The sequence below is a fragment of the Hibiscus syriacus genome, unplaced genomic scaffold (genome assembly GCF_006381635.1).
Source record: "Hibiscus syriacus cultivar Baekdansim isolate YM2019G1 unplaced genomic scaffold, ASM638163v2 tig00112293_pilon, whole genome shotgun sequence".
NCBI classification, from domain to species: domain Eukaryota; kingdom Viridiplantae; phylum Streptophyta; class Magnoliopsida; order Malvales; family Malvaceae; genus Hibiscus; species Hibiscus syriacus.
This window is the reverse complement of record NW_024063296.1, coordinates 1,780,103-1,801,268: the sequence shown is the minus strand read 5'-3', so window position 1 is coordinate 1,801,268 and position 21,166 is coordinate 1,780,103. Positions and strand designations below refer to the sequence as shown.

The window sequence follows — 21,166 nt, the reverse complement described above, 5'->3', positions numbered from 1 at the left end:
CAATTAAAAATTTCGGTGGACGCTTTTGCAGAAAATTGAAAAGATTTGCACAACGATTTAGAGTGGTTCAACTTTCTCAACCAAAGTCTACGTCCACTACCTTAGCTATCCACACTAAAGATTTTCCACAAATTCACTAATTTGTCTTTCTTTTGAGGACAAAGAGTAACCTTACAATTCCCTCTAGAATTATACCCCAAATTCTTGAGAACACTCTCTCCCAAAGAGAACAATACAAATTTTACAAACTTACAAGAAAATCCTCACAAGGCAAGATGTTTGCACAATTCTAGAACAAAGAAAGAACACTCAAGAATAATACAATTGAGCACAATAAGTGTTATTGAAAGCAAAAATGAATATTGAATGAAATAGGCTTGAACATGCTCAAACTTGAGGTTTGATGCTTTCTCTTTGATTATCTCTTGATTCTTGTTGATTTTTGTTTCTTGTTTTTTTATCAATGGCTTCTAAGCTTGTTTAAATACACCTTCAAATGATTCTGAACGTTAGGGATGATTATTGGAGTCAATAGCGCCGTTTTAGTGTGAAATCAATTAATAAAACAGCTTGGAGCGTGGGGGGAATCAGTACCCCCTCATGGGAAATCGGTTCCCTAAGTTTAAAATTCAAATATTTCGACCGTTAAACAGAGGGAATCGATACCCCATTGGGGGGGGAATCGGTTCTCTCTGAGCATTCTGTTTTTCTCAGAGCCAAACCATTCAGGGGGAATCAGTACCCCCTTGGGGGGGAATCGGTTCCCTATGGACATTCTGGAATTTTTGGCTTTGAAACGGTTCAAAATACTTTGTAAAATTATTTTGAAATAATTTTAAGATTAAAACTTAATTTTACACTTGAGTAAGGATTAAAAATGACTTTTGAAAGATTTGGAGTAATATTTTGATATTCGAATAATTATATCGAATATACTTAGAAAATCTTTTTGGAAAATCTTAAAATTCATTTATCTTAATTTGTTATATCGAAATATCAAAATGTTTTCAACAATCTCCCCCTTTTTGATATAACAAAACATTTTAGTAATTTTAAGATTTTGAAATCAAGTTTTGAAATTACTCCCCCTTACTCTAACACTTCTCCCCTTTAAACAATTTAACATTTCTCCCCCTTTTTGTTAAATCAAAAAGACTTTTAAAAGATTTTAAACAAGGTTTTGAAATCATTTAGCCAATTGATTATAAATATATATAGCTTAAGCTACTAAGATCACAATCAAGAGAAACGTTAGCCATTAGTTTCATAATCAATATTCATAAACAATGTGACATGCCAAAATTGGTCATATATCTAACTGATGTAAATGATGCAATAATGAATAAATTTAACCAAACCAAATATATAGAAATATAAGTTCAAACATCCATAAATTCAAACATTCCAAAATATCCAAAATGTTAAAACAATAAGTTTAAAGTTTTGATCCAATAAAACTAAGCAAGAACAGGGCCTAATCGTCCATCGGTGCATCAGAAGTAGATAAATATGACCAAATATTGGTCACATCACGTGAAAGTGCATAGACTCTTTCGTCCAACGAATCAAAGCGACGATTCATCGTTTCAGTGGTAGCGGTCAGATTTGAATCGATGGATGCAAGCCTCAAATCAATGTTCTCCATAAATGATCAGAAGTATGGAGGCACTTGATATTCTTGCTGTACTTGTTCCTCGTGCTGCTCCGGCTCATCGTTGGAGTTGTCTTCTTCCGGAGGTTGTTCACCGGTACGAACCCAAAGACCAGTTTTTTCATTGATCTTCCATCCCGATTTAGTTAAAGAGAATAGATTGATTTGGTTTTTGAGGGGAAAGGAAGAATCAAGACCAACTCTAAGCCCAACCTTCTTAAACAGATTACTAAGAATACAACCGTAAACTAAATAAGAACATAATTTTTTATTGGGAACAAGATTTACGGTTTCGACAAGTTCAGCAAAAATAATCTATGGAAGGTTGATTTTGAGATTATTTTGGACACAATGAAGCCAAAATAGATCTAAGGCTTGAAGAGTAGAGTAACGGCCTCCAGATGGTTGAAACCACCAAGATATCATTAGGTGAAGGAAACAGTCATGAAAGTCTAGAACACTCGCACTATCCCTTCGTTTATACTGAGATCCTACCGTTAGTTTTTCATTATCTAACCCGTCATTATCTAATCCTAATGCGGTGGCAATGTATTCCGAGTCAAGATGAAGGAATTGTCCTAGAAGATAGGATCGGATCCCTATGGTTAAGGTTTTCTCTCGGTTAATAATGCAAACGACATTAGAGTAGAAGATACGAACGAGTTGATGGTAGACAATTGGTTCAAGCTCGAAGCGTTTGTCAAATTTCCACTCTTGAAGAGTAGGAAGATGATGAAAATTTATGTCTAACATGGCTTGAAGAGATGTGATTCATTATTCCCGGATTTTGTAGGACTCAAAGTATTGACAAAACCTAAAGTAGATATTTTGTTTTCGATCGGGTTCATTAAAACAAGAATTGTGAATGGTCATGTTTGGATCATCGGGATTAAGATTAGGAATTTGTTGGATGGGTGGAGGATTTGGAGGTGAGTTTGGAGGTTGGCTAGAACGACTAGAGAAAGCTCTAGAACGTTTATCAGACATGATTTAAGATAATCGGAATGGAAAGAATAACCTGTAATTTTAAAACACATGTATGCAAAATAATCAATCCCAAAACTCAATTGAGTCCTCAATATTTCAAGATTCTCTATATCAATCCTAATGGGCAAAGTTTTTGAAAGCTATTGAAAAATAAGGTTTTGAGAATCAATATACATATAGTTTTCATAATAACAACATAATTAAATCAAAACAAAACAATTTGAAAATATAATTTTTTTTAATTTCGAAAATTTTCAAAATCTTTGAAAATTCTTGTGTTTTTTATGAAATTAGTTGTAGAATCTAGTTTCTAATCACTAAACAATCAATGTCTGATCTAAAGTTCAACCTAGAACTAATTAAAACTAGTTCTATGTTCAAAAATTGATGAAATATAAGTTTTAGAAAAATACCTTGAAGAATTTCGGATTTGAGTGAGATTAGATGAAGTTTGCACGTTTTTTATGATTCCAATAGGTTTAGGAGATGATATTTGAAGTAATTCCAATTAAAATCGTTGTTTTGAAGCAAAGTGGAGATTTGGGAGGTAGAGAGAGTGAATGGCGGCAAGAAGGAGTATAAGAGGTTTTGAGAGAAAAGGGTGTTATGCCCGTGTTATATCCAGAACCCTCAGGGGGTATCGATTCCCCTTCAAGGGGGGTATCGATTCCCTCTGCACTAAAATGCTAAAATCTGATTTTTAAATACTCAAAATGCTAAATTAATTTGCTCTAGTGGTATTGGCAACTCATATATTGAAAATTAATCACGTTCAATCAAATAATTTTATCTTTAAACTACAGTTGAACATAAAAATAATTTTCTTTAAGAATCATAAACTCCCCTTAACTAATAGCAATGAATGCAATAAAAAATTACTATTATAAGCATTTTTCATTTATTCTTAAAAGTGCTAAAATTATTTTAAACACTAAGTGAAGATAGGCCAGTTAAACCTAATTCTCTTCTAAGTGTCCAAAATCTTTCCTTGTCTAAAGGCTTTGTAAAAATATCCGCTAATTGGTGCAAAGTATCAACAAATTCTAGAACTACATCTTCCTTAGCGACATGGTCTCTAATGAAGTGATGTCTAATTTCAATGTGTTTAGTTCTAGAGTGTTGGATGGGATTTTCAGTGAGACAAATAGCACTAGTATTGTCACACTTGATAGGAATAGTACCTACTTCAATTCCATAATAAAAAAGTTGTTGTTTCATCCATAAAACTTATGCACAAAAACTACCGGCTGAAATGTATTTCGCTTCAATGGTAGATAATGCAACACAATTTTGTTTCTTTGAAAACCAAGAAACTAGCATATTTCCAAGGAATTGGCAAGTACCGGAGGTGCTTTTCCTATCTAATTTGCATCCTCCAAAATCCGCATCAGAGAAGGTATACAAGCTAAAGATGGAATCTCTAGGATACCAAAGTCCTAAACTAGGAGTGTCCTTAAGGTATCTAAAGATTCTCTTAACAGCTAGTAAATGTGATTCCTTAGGGCATGATTGAAATCTAGCACATAAGAAAACACTAAACATAATGTCCGGTCTACTTATAGTTAGATAGAGAAAAGAACCTATCATTGACCTATATAATTTAACTTCCACACATTTACCTCATTCATCCAAGTCAAGCTTTGTAGAAGAGCTCATTGGAGTGACATGAGGTTTCCCATTTTCCAGTCCAAACTTTTTGAGTATATCTTTGACGTATTTAGCTTGATTGATGAAGATGCCATCTTTTCTTTGCTTGATTTGGAGTCCCAAGAAAAATGAGAGCTCCCCCATCATGCTCATCTCAAATTCGCTTTGCATTAGCTTAGTAAATTCTTGGCAAAGAACATCATTAGTAGAACCAAATATTATATCATCAACATAAATTAAAACTACTAATAAATCTTTACCTTTATGCTTTAAAAACAATGTAGTGTCAACCTTCCCTTTTGAAAAACCTTTTTCAATTAAAAAGTTTGACAATTTTTCATACCAAGCTCTAGGAGCTTGTTTTAAACCATAAAGTGCTTTTGTCAATTTAAGAACATGATCTGGAAATTTTGAATCTTCAAAACCTGGAGGTTGTTCCACATACACTTCTTCTTTAATAAAACCATTTAAAAATGAACTTTTAAAATCAATTTGATATAATTTAAATTCATGAAAACATGCAAATGCTAATAACATTCTAATTGCTTCCGTCCTAGCTACGGGAGCGTATGTTTCATCATAGTCTATGCCATCTTCTTGAGTATACCCTTGAGCAACAAGTCTAGCCTTGTTTCTTACTATATTACCACTCTCATCAAGCTTATTCCTAAATACCCATCTAGTACCTATAATAGATTTATTACTAGGCCTTTCAACTAATATCCATACTTTACTTCTCTCAAATTGATTTAACTCTTCTTGCATAGCCATAATCCAATGTTCATCATTTAATGATTCTTTAATATTCTTAGGCTCTATGCATGAGATAAATGCAACATAATTACAAATATTTCTAAGAGAAGATCGAGTTGTTACCCCTTTGGATGGATCACCTATGATTTCACCATCCTTGACATAGTTGTACTCTATTGGATAAGATACTTCCCTTTCTTCAATGGTTGGATTCTCGAGAGGATCATGAGTTTCCTCATCTTTCGTTTATTCCTTTGATGATGGTTCTCCAACGTCATATCTAACGCCATTTGTATTTATAATACCTACATCATCATTCAAACAAGAATCCTTCCTCGAAAGGAGATTATCATCGAAACCAACATGTATAGATTCTTCTACAACTAAAGTTCTTTTATTAAATACTCGATAAGCTTTAGAACTTAAGGAATAACCCAGAAAAATTCCTTCATCACTTTTAGCATCATATTTACCAAGATTGTCTTTACCGTTGTTTAAAACAAAACATTTACATCCAAAAGGATGAAAATAACTAATGTTAGGCTTTTTTTTAAAAAGTTCATATGGAGTTTTCTTCAAAATAGACCTAATCATTACTCAATTAATAACATAACAAGCAGTATTTGTGGCTTCGGCCCAAAAATATTTTGGCAAATTGTTTTCACAAAGCATGGTTCTAGCCATTTCTTCTAAAGTTCGATTTTTTAACAACTCCATTTTGTTGAGGGGTTCTAGGTGCTGAAAAATTATGACTAATACCATTAGAATTACAAAATTCAGTAAATCCAAGATTTTCAAATTCAGTTCTATGATCACTCCTAACACTAGTTATTGAATAACCTTTTTCGTTTTGGATTACTTTTGAATACGTGATGAATTTTTCTAATGCTTCATATTTAGTACTTAAGAATAGAACCCAATTATATCTAGAATAGTCATCTACCTAGACAAATGCATATTGTTTTCCACCAAAGCTAGTAGTTCTAGATGGCCCAAAAAGATCTAAATGGATCAATTACAATACTCTACTAGTTGATACATCATTAATGGATTTAAAAGAAACTCGCTTTTGTTTTCCTTTAGCATAAGCATCACAGATTTTATCATTATCAAATTTTAGTTTAGGCAGCCCTCGAACCAAATCTCCTTGAATTAACCGTTGCAAGACACTCATACTAGTATGTCCTAGTCTCCTATGCCATAACCAACTATCATGCTCATCCTTAGCAACTAGGCATAAATTAGTCATATATATAGATTCTAAATGCACCATGTAAATGTTTCCTATTCTATGACCAACAAGCATAATCCGATTAGATGCAATGTCAATGACTTTACAACCATTAGTTTCAAATATGACATTGAATCCTTTATCACAAACTTGACTAATGCTAAAAAGATTATGCTTTAATCCATTCACATATAAAACATTTCTAATTTGTATGGAAGAGGTATTACCTATTGTACCTATACCTTCGATGTAACCTTTTGAATTATCACCAAAAGTCACTTCTCCTCCATTTTTGGCGTTAAGCTCTATGAACCGGCTTTTATCTCCGGTCATGTGTCTTGAGCATCCACTATCAAGGTACCATGAGTTTGAATTTGTTTCCCGTTCCTTGTAGAAATGCTCCTTTTCCTACAAACATAGATTAATTTCTAATTTTTGGTACCCAAATTCTTTTGGGTCCATATTCATTAGTTTCCAAAATCCTAGTCTCCTTAGGTATCCATTTGTGTAGGATATCCTTATCTTTAGTAGTAATGAGCTCTTTAGGAACCCATATACTTCTAATGATTTTTCCATTAGAGGTTCTTCGGGGACCTCTATGATTGTAGTTTTTAAAACTTTTTCTAACAAAGTTGGATTTTGAATTTTATCCATTTTCAAAACGTTTTGTTCCAACTTTATCAAAAGAAGTTTTAAGATCATCAATTTTCTTTTGATGATCATCATTGACCTTTGAAAGTAAATTTTGCAAATCCAAAATTTTCTTTTCAAACTCTTCTAGTTTGATTTGCAAATATTTGATTTTACTTTCAAGATCGTTATTGGTTTTGAATATGAGTTTATTTTCATTTTTAATTTTGAAATATCATTTTTATATTTTAAAAATAATTTCTCATAATCCGAAGCCAACCCATTATATTCCTCTAATAGCTCATCATAAGATAAATCATCAAAATCAGATGAATTAGAGGCTGCCTTAGAATCTTCCCTGAATGCCATTAAGCACAAGTTTGTTACTTCTTGTTCCTCTTCATCGGAACCTTCTTCATCGCTCCATGTAGCCACATAAGCCTTGTGCTTATTCTTTGATTGACCCTTTCTCTTCAATTTTGGGTAATCATATTTAACATGCCCCGACTTTTTGCATTCATAGTAAATGATCGGGTCTTTCTCTTTTGGTTCATTTTTGAAACCTTAATTTCATTTGAATGTTCTTCCTCGGTAAGGTCTCATCATTTTTCTGAACCGTTTAGCAAACAATGCCATTTCCTCGTCATCATCATCTTTATCCGAATCACTATCATCTTTTGTGGATTAGAGAGCAATTCCAATGTTTTTCTTCTTCTCCTTCTCCTTTGGTGTCTCATCAATCTTATCGAGATCCACCTCATCTTCAAGCATCATTTCATGAGTGAGGAGAGAACCGATTAGCTCTTCAAGAGTTAAGGACTTTAGGTTCTTAGCCTCGATGATTGTCGTCTTCTTGGATTGCCATGATTTTGGAAGTGAGTAAACTAACTTCCTCATAAGCTTTTCATTTGGAATGATCTCTCCGTATGATTTGAGACCATTGACAATCGTTGAGAATCTATCCGTCATAGCTTTGATATCTTCATTTGGTTTCATCCTGAAATTTTCATAGCTATGTGTTAAAAGACTAATTTTAGATTCTTTTACCTCGTCGGTGCCTTCATGAGTGACTTGTAGTTTATCCCATATTTATTTGGCGGTTGTACAAGATGAAACTCTTCCATATTCATATGGTCCAAGAGCACAAAATATGATATGGATGGCTTTGGAGGTGAGCTGGAACATTTTTGTCTCTCCTTCACTCCATAATCTTGGATGAGTGAGAGGCTTGATATATCCATCTTCTACAATATTCCATGCTCCCATGTCACTGGCTTGAATGAAATACATCATTCTATTCTTCCAATAGGCATAGTTAGCTCCATTGAAGAAATGAAGCTTGTTACCGGGCATCGAATCGAGACAGGAGTCGACGTTTAAAGTGGAGGCCATTGATGACTTTGATTATCGATGTAACTCTTCCCGAACGACTCAAGAGGCGATTAAACCTTCAAATGAGTTAGGCTCTGATACCAATTGTTGAGTTAATCGATCGATGGAATCGGCCAAGAAGGGGGTAAATTGGCAATTAAAAATTTCGGTGGAAGATTTTGCAGAAAATTGAAAAGATTTGCACAGCGATTTAGAGTGGTTTGACTTTCTCAACCAAAGTCTACGTCCACTACCTTAGCTATCCACACTAAGAATTTCCACAAATTCACTAATTTGTCTTTCTTTTGAGGACAAAGAGTAACCTTACAAATCCCTCAAGAATTGTACCCCAAATTCTTGAGAACACTCTCTCCCAAAGAGAACAATACAAATTTTGCAAACTTACAAGAAAATCCTCACAAGGCAAGATGTTTGCACAATTCTAGAACAAAGAAAGAACACTCAAGAATAATACAATTGAGCACAATAAGTGTTATTGAAAGCAAAAATGAATATTGAATGAAATAGGCTTGAAAATGCTCAAACTTGAGGTTTGATGCTTTCTCTTTGATTCTCTCTTGATTCTTGTTGATTTTTGTTTCTTGTTTTTGATCAATTGCTTCTAAGCTTGTTTAAATACACCTTCAAATGATTCTGAACATTGGGGATGATTAGTGGAGTCAATAGAGCCGTTTTAGTGTGAAATCAATTAATAAAACAACTTGGAGCGTGGGGGGAATCGGTACCCCCTCATGGGGAATCGGTTCCCTAAGTGTAAAATTCAAATATTTCGACCGTTAAACAGGGGGAATCAGTACCCCATTGGGGGGGAATCGGTTCCCTCCAAGCATTCTTTTTTTCTCGGAGCCAAACCATTCAGGGGGAATCGGTTCCCTTTGGACATTCTGGAATTTTTGGCTTTGAAACGGTTTGAAATACTTTGTAAAATTATTTTGAAATAATTTTAAGATTAAAACTTAATTTTACACTTGAAATTATATCGAATATACTTAGAAAATCTTTTTGGAAAATCTTAAAATTCATTTATCTTAATTTGTTTTATTAAAATATCAAAATGTTTTCAACATACATACTTGCATGTAGAAAGTGAAGTCATTATAGCCATCCCTGTAACAAATAAGCATGTCAACAACCATGCCACACATTACAAATGTAAAAGAATCAATAAAGAGCCAGAAAGTTCTAGGAATCAAAAGCTAGACAGAATAGGTCAAACTGACCATAAGTCATGACTATAATGTAAAAGACTGAGTACATCATCAAACATTGCTTACATATAATATTGTCAAAGGAAAATGTGATTTCATATCATTATAAAGTCAACTAGAAAAATATGCAACACAAAATGACTACCTAAAATGAAAAGCAGTACATGCAGTGCGTATGTAACTCTTATATGGCATGCATCACCAGGTATAAAGCATTAAAATGAAGACTGTCAAAGTAAGGATAGAGGGATACTATGTCTTCAACTGGTAGAAAAGCTTAAAATCATCTAAGTCTGATTCAGTACAAACTGTATTTGAGAAGTTGCAGATGATAAAACAAACAACATTCGAAAGAAAAATTCAATAAAGGTTGCTTTACCATGATAAAATTTGGAACCACAAGTCTCTGAAATACTGATAAAAATATGTATAAACATTCATCATCACGATTACAAGGCATAAGAAGAAAATCAACAACTGTACAAACCAGTTTAAAAGGAAAAAAACATGTGGTTATCTAAGGGTTTTGATAGAGATGATAATTTGTCAAAAGATCAATGTTATTAAATCTACTGGAAAAGTAGATAATTCACAAGAAAACCATTAATAAAGTGCCACATACTTTTTATAATGAGGGGCATCCCTATCCAAACGAGTAAGAGTTCCAACCAATATGGAAACCTACAATTTTTTATTCAAACCATAACAATAACGGTTAGTTATGGTTTTATGTTCTATAGAAGCATTACATCAAAGCCATGATTTTTCTCAAAAGCCAACTTAAGGACTCCTTTCACTTAAATGATTTTTTACAATCCTAGTAAATGGAATTAAACATAAAACTAAACATCAATACATAATGTTAACAAAATAAAAAGTGTTAAATTAACAAAAGTATAGCAAAGACTAATAATATGATTCAACTACCTTCTCTCCACTATCATTACCAACAACCCTGATTTCTAAGCCAACACAAGCGACCTCTGGGGCAAGTGGAATCTCCTCATAGTCTAAAAATTGAATTGCATCAGGATTGTAACGAAATAAGCCAAAATCATGAACCTAATAAAAAAACATAGTGTATTTTAGTTAGCAGGATGGACAAATGATAGTTGTTGTTGAAAGAACACAGAAGAAAAAATTAACTTCTATGCAAGGCATATGAAGCAGCAGATGATCTAAATACAACCAAGTCAAGTAATTTCAATCAATATAGGTTCACAAATCAAGCCTTCCATGGAAAACAACAAAAATTATACAAATAGGCAATAACAGTACATTTCAGAAGTCACGTCAAGAAATCCTAGTGCATAAAAATGAACCAAATAATACCAAAACAAGATAAATGCTATGTAGCAGAGTTTACTCACCGGATCTCTATATATAGGATGCACAATAATTTCTTCTTGATTTACAAACATTGCTTCGGCAACAACAAGTCCTAAAAACAAACAAAACATAGTCATTTATTTCAATTTACAAACATTGTTTCCAACATTTTAAAGACACAGACAACACCATTCAACTATTGTCTTTTTGTCTATTATCTACTTTATTCTTCTTCAAAAAGTTGCTCAAAAGTAAAAACTATAGTCATAAAAATAAAATCATACTCAAGAATAAATATATGCATATAGCTAAAAAATTTAAGACACAATCAAAGTATCAAACATAAGTGATCCATTAATCCGTGCAACAACAAAATCATTCATTTAATTACTCAAAACAATTAAATTTATATATTTTTTCAATTACTAATAAGTAACGAACTTTGTCACTTATATTTGGAGAAGCAAAAGAGGAAATAGCAAAAGTATCAAACAAAGCCAACACAAAGAACAATTAAATAAAGAAATTAAGTGTTGACGGAAGTTGACCTGGTTTGACCACATGGCGATTAGTGAAAATAATCCCCCTTCGCTTATCAACGACAAAACCAGTAGCATAACTAGTACTGACAGGCTACGTATCAAAAGCACGGTAAAAAGTAGTACGGAGGACGAGGACGGCCAGAACAACATTATTGAGAGCATTCCGCCAATCATCGGCAGTAGAGTGGTTCTCTCTGAGCAGAGGATCGATGTCCATGGAAAGCTTTTCCTTGATCGTTTTTAAGTTCTGAGAAGAAGAGACAGGATGTTTCCTCCAAACTACGCTCGACATTCTCCTCATCACAATTTTCTTTTAGTCATAACCAAGCGGGGAGAAGGGTACTTTAGACAAGAGAACCAGGAATAAGTAAATACCTAAGAGAGACTGGGGTATGACATTCCCGGGAAAGTAGGAAAAACATCACTGTTGGTAATCATTCTTCCCTTGCACTTGGGAATGTAGTCCATCCAAACATGGGTATGTTTACCCGGAAAAAAAGATTATCAGCAGGAATTAAATATAACTTGAACTAAACGGGGCCTAAGGGGATGTTTGGTTTAAGGAATATAGGATTCCCATGGGAATGAAATCTACATTCCCATGTTTGGTTGGCCGTGAATCTCATTCCCGGTAATATTTTATTATCAATAGTAGATTTTTTGGGGTATATTATCGGGAATGTCATTACCTTCCTTTATTTAGGTATTGTTGGATTACCGACGTTTTGGACTAAAATGACCTTAATTTTTTTTCTTCAAAAAATCGTTATTTGAATAATAAAAATTCTACGAAGGTTAAATTACAAATTTATCCTTAAACTATTTTAGATTTACAAAAAAAAAGTCTATAATCAAAATTTTATATGAAGTTCAGGGGTTAAAATAAAATTTTACCCTTTCATTAAACATTTTTATATTTTCAAATTTGTAAAAAAATATATAAATTTTACGAATTTAAATTTTTTAAAGAAAATATATAAATATTTTCTAACTTGTTAAAAACAAATATATAATACAAACAATTTGATCAAATATACATTCTAATAATATTTTATTCTTTTAACCAAACATGATAATCTCACATTACTGCTAATCCCTGATAATCTTACATTCCCATTGATAATCTTATATTCCGTGAACCAAACGCACCCTAATAGCATGTGAAGGAGACATGAAACACAATTGAGAAGCAAGGGTAATGAGCACGGCCCCAACATCAACATCAACATCAACATCAACATCAACATCAACATCAACAGTTGTAACTTGCAAGTATAACCCCAAAAACAAGTTGAACCAAGACAGGCTATATATCTTTGAATTCTTTGCTTCACTAGTCTATTTGTAAGTTATGAACTGATGATTGTTCATTGGAAATGCTAGTTTCCTTAGCAAAAAATAAAGTATATGAATGACATTGTTTAATATAATGTAGTACTAATTATACAATTGGAATATCATTATTTAATATTATATAGTACTGATTAATATCCACGTTTATTCTTTTTCGATGTAGGAACGAAAGAAACAACTTTTTAATAAAATTTTAAGATTATACCAATTGAACCTAAATATAAAAAAATATTTAAAAGTTAAATATAAAGATAATGTTAAAAATGTTGTTAAATCCTAAAATAATTTATTTATATTAAAATCGACAAAAGTTATTCGTATTATCCACATTTATATAAAAGAATAAGTGATATCAAATTTTAATTTGATGTACTTAAAAAATAAAATATTATAATATATACACAAAACTTTTTTAAAAGTAATTTTATTATAATAAAATTAATTTCATAAAAAATAAAAGATTAAAAATAACAATGTGTGTTTATTTTATTAAAAACACATTTTAAAAAAACATTTTTAGTAAAGGTTACCAAACAACGATAAATGAATTACGCATATTCATCCAAACACCAAAATTCATTTTCTAGAATTCTTTTTCATAATTCATTTTCAGAAAACCAATTACAGTGAAACAAACAGACCCTAAGATTTCAAAAATAAAACAATGGAGGTGCAAAATATTGGTACCCATGGAATGAAAATAGGAATATGTTGAGATTTACGGTGAAGCTCAATTGAACAGCCGAATAATTTGCCAAGAGGAGTTGAATTGGTTTTTGAGTTTAGGGAGTAAGGAGACTAAAAAGATAGACAATTAGCATAAGGATTTATAGTGATTCGACTTCTTAACCAAGTCTACATCCACCACCTTAGCTCTTCACTAAGGATTTTCTAACAAATTCACTAATTTGTTCTTTCTTTTTACAGGATCAAGAGATAACCTTTACAACTCTATAGCTTTTAACAGGCTTAGCTAGAACCAATTCCCTTTTCACAAAAAAAGAAATGTAAACAAGAAAACCTCTCTAAGGTAGGGTGTTTACAAAATTAAGCTCATACGAAAACAAGTAAAAAGATTTGCAATAAGCTCAAAAACAAAAATATTTACAAGAGAAAGGAAAATAGAAATGAAAAACTCTTATCTTGTGTTTGATTGTTTGGATAGGTGTTCTAACCTTTCTTCAAGTGTCATCAACTTGTTTTTATATGTTGGAATGTGTTTGTGGCCGTTTCTAGCCGTTGGGGATGATTTGGAGCCGTTGAAGATTAATTTTCTACAAAATAAAATTGCCCATGACAGGGAGTATCAATACTCCTTTAATGAGTATTAGTACTACCTTTATAATTTTTAAATAAACTAGCCGTTAAAGATTGTTGGGCTTGACCAGTATCGATAATATGCTCATAGTATCGTTACTAATGTGTAAAGTAGTATCGTACCCCCTTGAGTATCGGTACCCCCTTGAGTATCGGTACCTATTTTGCATTCTGGAATTTGAGCTATTTGAAAAATAATATGTAGTATCGGTACTACCTAGAGAGTATCGATATTTCTCTTACCTTTGGTATCAGTACCATATGAACAATATTGATATTGATCATATAATATCAATATTGTAAGAATAGTATCGGTACTACGAACCCTGAAAATCAATTTTGTGCTCAAATTCTAGTTTAATGGACTTTGAAAATATTTGAAAACTTTGAACAAATTCAATCAAGTCCAAAAAAACATTTTGTCTTAAATTTGTTATATCAAAACATTATAAAACATGATTCAACAGAATAGATGAAAGATAAAAGTACCTTGTTAGTTCACTATCACCGCCGGTGAAAGAATAATGAAAACACTACCACCGATAAAAGAAAAAGAGAACAGTGGGATAATTTTGTGGAGAGAATGTGAAGAAAGAAAATGAGTAAAACAACTTGGGGATGTCTTAGGAAAGGCGGGCTAATATACGGCGTTACCGGATACATTAAAGATATTTAACAAATTCAGTTTAGCGCTACCGGAAATGTTGAGTAATAATAATGTAGTAGGTCTAAATCATGAAGAAATATTAAAAAATTTGGAAACCGACAAACTTAGCTTGTCGGTTTATGTCGATACTTTATAAAAATGTATCGATCCACAATAATAGGAAAAATATGACAAAACCGGTCACGAAAAGACAAAACCGGTAAAGCGCTACCGGATATATTGAAAGTGTCGATACTTTAATATAAGCATCGACACATTGTGAATTTAAAAGAGAAACAGTTTTAGCGCAGTGTCAATACTTTATAAATATGTATCGATCTACAACGATATAACAGGTAAAAATATGACAAAACCGGTCTCTAAAGGACAAACCCGGTATAGAGCGACCAGATATATTGAAAGTGTCGATACTTTAATATAAGTATCGACACTTTGTGAATTTAAAAGAGAAGCAATTTTAGCGCCTATGAAGTGTCGATACTTTATAAAAATGTATCGATCCATAACAATATAACATAAAAAAATATGACAAAATCGGTCTCTAAATGACAAAACTGGTAAAGCGCTACCGGACATATTGAAAGTGTCGATACTTTAATAAGTACGCGTAATAAATTATCGATACTTTCAAAGAAATAGAAATTATACTATCGAAAGTATCGACACATGACATAAAAGTATCGACACTTTTGTAGTTGTATCGATTAAATATAAATAACATATCCGGTGAAAATATAAATGGCATAGTTAAATATCCTTTGAAAAATATATAAAACGAACGAGTTTTTGAAATCGAAGCATAATTGTTGCTGCATTTCAGAAGGCATTTCTAAAGCGAAGTTTGTTTGTTTGTTGCTGCAGTCGAATAAAAAAGTATGTTGTCGAAACCCTAGTTTTTTAATTATTATAGTAATCGAAAATAGGGTTTTTATATGTTGTTTGGGGTTTTGGAGTAAAGAAGCATTTGTGACCGATTACAGGTAGAAAGTGATATTATAGGTCAAATATAAATATCGATACATTTATTAAATATTATAGGTATAAAATGATATTATAGGTTGTATAAATATGTCGATACTTGGAGTATTAAGTGTTCTCATTCGTTTGAAGGAAATAGGGATTAGGGTTTTGGGTTTGGTTTGGGGATTTTGAATTGAAGCCAAGAAGGATTTGGGATCGATTTTATAATATTATAGGTAGAAAATAGATATGGATACTTGTATATAATATTATAGGTAGAAAATAATATTTTAGGTTGTATAAATGTGCCGACACATTTTGTAGTGGCCTTTCAAATTCTTTTGAAGAAAACCGTTTTACCACAAGAGTAGTTATCTATATTTGTATATTGAATAAAGTGTATGTAACAAGTATTTGATTTGATTTGCGTAAAATGATATATGAAGGAAAAATGGAGTCAATGGATGGAAATATTGTTGGTGGCGCAGATGACTTTGAAATTGAGGCTGAGACTCGAAAGCAGCCAAAGGGTGGATATATGTACTTCTAGTAAGTATCAATGTCTTTTTGTTATTATTGTTGAAATGGTAATTGGATTAAAGTATTTAAGAACTTTAAATTGATGACGAATTTTAAATGTTGACAGTATAACTGAATGCAAAAGGATGAAGGAAGGTGGCGAACACATCGGTTCGGTATGTAAATTGAAATTGACATTAAATATTATTTAGCGTTAATGTATTGATTAAAAAATGTTTATGCTTAATATTAGGTGAGAAATGATGTGCTGGAGAAATGGAATTCGATGAGTGATGCTGAGAAGGAACCTTACATCGCACAGTCAAAGATGAATTGTGAAGAATACAAAGAATGGAGGAAAGCACATGAAAAGAATGTATTCATTAAACTTATAAATACGTTGATAAAATTATATAAGAACTATAACATTATATATTGTTAAAAAATGTAGGAAGTGTCCAGAAGGTGCAACATTAAAAGGGTGAATTCATTAATTAAACACCTTAAGGAGAAGAGTTAGTTGAATGTGCTGGGAGAAATGGGGTTTGGATCGTTGGTAGGAGTAAGGGATCGACCTATTCGGAGGAAATTATGTCAATCCTTGATGGCGTAATTTGATGTCAAACAATGTGTTGCTAAATATGGTGATTTTTCATTTCCTCTCGGGATCCCATGTGCTGCAGCCGTCTTGGGGGTAGGAAATGAAGGCAAAAGTGTTGTAGAAGTCTCTAAGAGTAAGAACTGGAAAGCACTTGCCTCCAAATATGGTTTCAAGCAGAAGGTGACATATGTTGAACTTGAAGAGGAAATCAAATATGAATCTTACGGGGGGGGATGAGTTGAAGGCCCGAGTTCTATTATACCTTGTCGAGATCTTTCTCTGTCCAACGGGTGATACGTCAACGAACAAGGACTATATGAAGATCATTTGCGATAAAGGCTTGAAGGATGAATTCAATTGGGCTGAATATGTCCATTCGATATTGATTTAATTAATAATCACCTTTAAAAAGGGCAGCCAGAGATACCTCAAAGGGTGCATAGCAATCTTAGAGGTAAATGAGTTGAAGAACATTTTTGTTTTTTTATATAAAATAATAGTATAGTTATTATATAAAATTATAAATTTTATTATAAATGCAGGTTGCACTGTTCGATTTTTGGTCGGGTTGTGAGGCAGTGCCGGCTTATGAAAGAACCAGAGTGGCACGCATCCATGCATGGGGGAAGGAAGAGGTGGTTAGAGTGATGGCAAAGTTGAAGTTGGATAGACCGAGAAAACAAGAAAGGGTAATAAATGTAATTAAATAATATTTTGAATATAATCAATATATTAATATTATAATTTAATTTTGAAGGTTATTGGCAAGGAGGTAGTAGAGGCAGAGGAGAAGGAAGAAGAGATAGTTGTATTGGGGGATGACGGTGAGGGAAAATAGAGTAAATTCGACATTTTGATGTCTGAATTGGCTGATATAAAAAAAATCCAATTTGATATCATGCAAAGATAATCAAGAGTCGAAGAGAAACTTGATAAAGTCGAAGAGACACTTGAGAGGCATAAGGGGGAAGTGGAAGGAAAGATAGATGGAGTGGTGAAAGAAGTTGAGGTGTTGACGGGTGAAGTGGAGAAAGATGTTGAGGGGTGAACTTAAGATGGTGACAGATGAAAAAATTGATGGAGTGGTGAAGGAGGTTGTGGAATTAAGGAGTGAACTTACGGGGGTGAAGGGGGTGGTTGATGAATACTTGGATAAAGGAGAAAAATTGAAGGGTGAAATAAAAGAGATGAAGAGCTATGTAGAAAAATTGAAGGGTGAAATAAAGAGATGAAGAGCTATGTAGAGCAAAAATACGATGAACTGAAAAAATATGAAGAAGAAAAGAGGGAGGAAGAAGAAAAGAGAGAGGAAGAAGAAAAGAGAGAGGAAATGAGGAGGAATGATGTCGATGTGATATATACACCAGAGAATGTTATAGATGCAGATTTGGATTCGGAATGTCTTGCACCCCAGAAGAAGAAGCAGAAGGTAAGTTGAATAAAAGAAAACTTAATTTGATCTTTATCATGTTGTTGTGAAAAAAATTTGTATGCAAAATTGTAGGTTGAAAAAGCGGATATTCCAAGCGGAATTGATGACATCGAAGCTGCAATTTGCTATTATTTATGGAATAGAGGGTTAGAATCGGGGTAAGTGAAATATATTACTTTGTAGGTGATATTTAAATATTTCATGACAAGATATTAATCCTAATGATTTATACAAATATTCTGTAATATCAAGGGGAAATTAATTCGCTAATGTATCTGATGTTGCAACGTTGAAGCATACGGAATGGGTTGGCGATGTGGTAAGTAGAAAGTACAAAATGTTAAAACCTATTGAATATGTTCTGATTATGTAATTAATTTTGTTTCGTTATTGATTTGCTTTCCTAGACAGTATGCTACGATTCGAAAAAGTCACTCCGGAGGATTGACTACCTTCCATATTACTTAGTGGTGAGTTAAATTAATAAATGTTAAAAAGTAGTGTTATAGACGGTAAATTAATATTGATTGTCACGTAATTGCAGCAACAGGCGTTGAATGCCAACAACAAAGTAAGTGTTGAGAGTATTGCTACCTTTTAGGGTCCTATATTGGGTAACTATATGACATTCACCGACTGTGAGAAGGTAAGACACCATACGAATTACAAATGATGTTTTTGGATATAAAATGTTGAATTTTGTCAAATTGGGTGTGAAATTTGTTGCAGATCATGATCACAATAAACTACCTTAATTCACATTGGTATCTGTTGGTGTTGGATATGGTAGATCATGTTGTAACAATATATGATAGTCTGTTTACATCTGAAGCAGCTAAACAGAGAGTAAATGATACTAAGAGATTGGTATGTATGAAAGGACATTATGTAAATTATAATGCATAATTTGTTTGGATCATAACTTCATATTTTTTAATGCACATGAAAATATTAGATAGTTATAATATGAAACGCAATTGGGTAGAAGAATGTGGATCTCTAGGAAAGTTCCTCTTGAAAAATTTCAAATATGTGGAGCATAAGAAGAATGGGTATGAGATGTTATCATAAATAGAAAGTTTATTTATGCAGGTTTCATAATTGATATGTGTGGTTTTCAAATTTTGTTACAGATATGACTGAGGTATGTATGTGATGATGCAGATTGAATGCTGTGGTTTACAATACTTAACGCACTGACAATTGAATATAGGTTGTTGGAGAGTGGGATCGATCGCGAATATTAAACGATCTCGTAAGCCACAATCAAAATCAATGAAGACAGAAGATTACAAAAGCTGCCATGAGACACGAGAATAACAAAAGGAAGCGATGATGTAAATGTAGGGTTAATTTTGTATAAGATTTATAATTTTGTATACGATTTATAATTTTGTATGTGGATGTAATTATGTATGTGATGAGAAAAGTTAGCAGTAGGTTGTTGTACATGTTTTTTATACACAGTAAGAGTAATGTTGATACTTAAGATATATGGAGATCGTTGTCTACATTATCCCAAATGTCATCATAATTGTCATCATGTGCGGGACTGAATGGCCATTCCATATTGAGTGTATGTACAATAACTACAAAATTCAATAACTTTAAAGTAAAAGGTAAATTTACAATGTAGTTGGTAAAAATAGACTTTTTTAATGAAAAATTAATAAACACAAAGATTTGTTTCCAACATTTTGTCCAGTATGGTTCCCAAACGTTAAGTTTCCAAAAGATAGGTAAGCATATGTGTTGATACATTTATAAAAAGTGTCAGTCCGAAAACATCGAAACCCATAATTATAATGTAATAGGTAATTTTGTAATATAACCGATATAAATATACCGGTTTTATGTGAGAATAGGTATACATAATGTATCGACACTTTTTCATAATGTGTCGATACTTTTTGTCCAGAATTAATGCCCAAAATGATGAACACATAAAGTGTTGATACATTTATTAAAAGTGTCGATCCCAAAAACATCGAAACCCATAAATATAATATAATAGGTAAATTTACAATGTAACCGGTATAACTAAACCGGTTTTATGAGAGAATATGTCTACATAATGTATCAACACTTCTGGAATTTGTGTCGATACTGTTTGTCCAGAAGGAATGCCCAAAAGGGTGCACGCAAAAAGTGTCGATACATTTATAAACAAATATCGATCCCAGAAACATCGAAACCCATAATTATAATTTAGTAGGTAATTTTTCAATGTAACTGGTATACATATACCGGTTTTATGAGAGAATAGGTCTAAAATATATATCAACACTTGTGTAATTTGTGTCGATACTTTTGGTCCAAAATGAATGCCCAAAAAGGTTGCACCATTAAGTGTCGATACATTTATAAAAAGTGTCGATCCCAAAAACATCGAAACTAATAATTATAATGTAATAGGTAATTTTTAATATAACCGTTATAAATATACATGTTTTATGTGAGAATAGGTCTACATAATGTATCAACACTTTTTTTTTATTTTGTGTCGATACCTTTTGTCCAGAATGAATGCGCAAAATGATGAACGCATAAAGTGTTGATACATTTATTGAAAGTGTCAATACCAGAAACATCGAAACCCATAAATATAATGTAATAGATAAATTTACAATGTAACTGGTATAACTATACCAGTTTTATGAGAGAATAGGTCTACAACATGTATCGACACTTGTGGAATTTGTGTCGATACTTTTTGTCCAGAATGAATACCAAAAGGGTTGCACGCATAAAGTGTCGATACATTTTTAAAAAGTGTCGATCCCAAAAACATCGAAACCGATAATTGTAATGTAATACGTAAATTTCCAATGTAACCGGTATAAATATACCGGTTTTATGAGAAAATAGGTCATCATAAAGTATCAACAATTGTTAAATTTGTATTGATACCATTTTAAATATCGCGTGTTTTCCCCCTTCATTATTT

General features: G+C 32.4%; 1 long non-coding RNA gene across 1 annotated transcript; it reads right to left on the bottom strand.

The window, feature by feature from the left end:
* Window positions 1-10,138: 10,138 nt before the first annotated feature.
* LOC120177636 lies at window positions 10,139-10,915 on the bottom strand. The gene is made up of 3 exons (XR_005521443.1): window positions 10,870-10,915; window positions 10,427-10,561; window positions 10,139-10,180 (listed from the first exon to the last, which is right to left on the bottom strand). It is a non-coding gene; the product is annotated as an uncharacterized LOC120177636 (long non-coding RNA).
* Between the last annotated feature and the right edge of the window lie 10,251 nt (window positions 10,916-21,166).